Raw genomic sequence first — 3,115 nt, 5'->3', positions numbered from 1 at the left:
GCATTAAACTTGAAATCGTGTTTCAGCATCGTGGCTTCCTCAGTCTGGTCATTACGCCTCTCTGTCCCCACCCCGGACTCCGCCTACTGCCCGCTGGGGGCCTGGGGGGCCTCACACTGGGGCCCGAGGCCGCGGCACGCAGCAGGCACAGGCTGGGCCCTGGGCTGGCGCTTCCCCCGCGGGAACCCGGTGAGCAGGCTCGGCTGGGCCCGGCCCGCCGGCCGCCCTGTGCCTGGAGGAGACGGCGAGTCCAGGCAGAAGGCAGGCCGGACGGCTGCTTCTGTGCCCCGGGCTGCTGCCACAAACTGCCACGAGCTCAATGGTGTCAGACAGGCATTTATTCCTTCATAGTTCTGGAGGCCGCAAGTCCAAAACCAAGGTGTGGGCGGGGCCTCGTACCCCCGGGTATGTCGGGGAGGCTGCTTCCTGCCGCCCCCCGCTTCCGGGGGCCCAGGGTTCTGTGGTTTCTGGCGACACCCCTTCGGTCTCTGCCTGTCTTCACGTGGCCTCTTTCTCGTGGCTCTCGGATCTCCTTCTCTTCTCTCAGGGACTCTGGTCATTGGGTGTAGCGTCCACCCTAAGCCCAGAATGATGTCCTCGCAAGAGCCTTAACTTAATCCCACCCAGAGACTCTGATTCCAAATAAAGCCACAGTCACAGGTACAGGACTGGGGCCTAAACATTTCGTTTGGGGAGACGCGATGCAACCCGCTACCACAGCCTGCGGGCTTGAATGAGCCCCCCGACAGCGGCAAAGAGCAGATGCTTCTTCTCCCCCTCGCCTGCCAGCTGGGTCAGCGGCCAGCACCCTCATCCGACCGCCAGCAGGCAGTTTGGAAGCTGCCTTGCTCCTTCTGCTGCCAACGGGCTGGCAAACAGCTGGTGTCCTTCCTTTGCCTAGTCCCGGGGTGAGCTCGTGCACGGGTCATGCTCAGCCTTGGGCTGGGGCCAGACCGGATCGGGCAGACGCAGCAATCTGGCTCTCTGTGGGACAAAGGGCGGGTGCTCGCCCGCACAGAGCTGAGGCCGCTGGGCAGAGGACGCCCTTCCGTGGCGCTGGGAGCAGGGGCCGAGTGTGTTGTCCAAAGGGGCGAGGAAAGAAGGGGTCAGTTCCACCCAGCTACCCACCGCCAGCCCTGTCTCCAGGGACAGTCATACGGAGCAGGTAATGCCGGTCCCACTGCCGGCCAAGCCCGCGTGGGAGAGGAGGCAGCGTTGGCTCTACAGCCCACCCGATGCCTTTTGATGTCCCTCTCTCCCCACGCCCAGCCCCTCCTGCTCCCGCTTGTCCACTCCCTCCCCGCTGGCATTTCTCCAAGTATCACCCCACTCCTGCTTTATGACAGCCCACGTGCCGGGCACTGGGGCATGAGGACGAGTAAGACACAGGACCTGCCTTCTAGGGGACTTATCCAGGGTGACGTGGATGCCGCCCTCTCAGAGGAACTGCACGCTTGGCGCCTAGTTATCTGCTCCATCTGACTCCTTCCCTAGGAAGTTCATTTGACGCAGGCTGCTCTCCTCATGTCCTGACCCCGCCTAGCAAAGAACTGGCTAAACCAGACCTGGAACAGACCTCATAGACTCAGCTGCAACACAAATATTAATGTTTTAGCAAAAGGACTAAAAAATGGCTGATGACTCAGCCAAAAGAAACAAGTGCCTATAGGAGGACTTTGAGGAGCCTACGTAGCCAGGGGTGGGAGCGGCGAGGAGGGCGGACCCCATCCTCTGGGTCATAGTGCGCACGTGTATGTGTGTGTGTGCATGTGCGTGTGACTGCGTGTGCGTTTATGCTCAAGGATAATTTTCTGTAGGGTTCACTATGGGCGTGATGGCAAGCTCATCCTATTGGGCATTGTAACAGGGGTAAAATGAGACCTTCTTGCCCAGATCATGAAAAAACCAGAAGGTTACAGAAAATGATAATTAAAACAGGATGCCTCCACATGCAAGTGTAGAGTTGGACCCCTACCTCACACCATAGGCGAAAATTCAAAATGGATCAAAGACCTAAATATAAGAGCTGAAACTATAAAATTCTTAGAAAAAAACCCAGGTGTAAATGATCATGACTTCGTATTAGGCAATAGTTTCCCAGCTATGACACCAAAAGCACAAGTAATGAAAAGAAAGATAGATAAATTGGACATCATCAAAATTTAAAATTCTGTGCTTCGAAGTTCACCATTAAGGAAGTGAAGACAACACAGAATATTTGCAAATCATATATCTGAGAAGAGACTTGTAGCTAGAATACATAAAGAATCCTTGCAACTCAACAAGAGAGACAAATAACCCAATTAAAAATGGAAAATGGATCATAATAGACATTTCTCAAAGAAGCTGTACAAATAAGCACATGAAAGATGCTCAGCATCATCAGCCGTGAACAGGTGCACTGACATACAACGTCACCACCAACAGGACGGCTGTAATCGGAATGACAAGAGCTGGCATGGCCGTGGGGAAAGGAGAACTCTCGTACACAGCCGGCAGAAATGTAAAACGGTGCAGCGGCTGTGGAAAACAGTCTGGCACGTCCTCAACCTGTTAAACGCAGAGCGACAGATGACCCCGCAATTTCACTTGTCGGTATATACACCCCAAAGCAGTGAAAACACGTCCACACAGAAACTTGTGGCTGAATGTTCACGGCAGCATCGTTCATAACAAACAGAAAAGCGAAAACAACCCAAAGAACCGCCTCTGCTACATCGGAGGGGACAAACCCGGACGTCCACCAGCTGATGACGGATGAACGAAACGTGATCTGTCCACGCAGCGGACTAGCACTCCGCAATAAAAAGGATTGGAGCACCCATACGTGCTGTGACCCGGTAAACCTCTCAAACGTGGTGCTCGGTGAAAGAAGCCAGTCACAAGAGGCCACATGTGCACGATCCTATCGATGCGAAATGTCCAGAACAGGCAAATCCAGACACAGGAAGTGGATTAGGGGTTTCCAGGGGCTGGGGGCGGGGACTGGGGGAAATGGGGAGTGACGGCTAAAAGGTGCGAGGTTTCTTTCTGGAGTGACGAAACTATTCTAAATCGAGTGTCGCGGTGGATGTGTAACTCTGCGATTACACTGAAAACCACTGACTTGCACGCT

Source organism: Pteropus alecto, unplaced genomic scaffold, assembly GCF_000325575.1.
Source record: "Pteropus alecto unplaced genomic scaffold, ASM32557v1 scaffold134, whole genome shotgun sequence".
Lineage (NCBI taxonomy): Eukaryota > Metazoa > Chordata > Mammalia > Chiroptera > Pteropodidae > Pteropus > Pteropus alecto.
The sequence above is the reverse complement of the archived record's forward strand: the minus strand, read 5'-3'. Positions refer to the sequence as shown.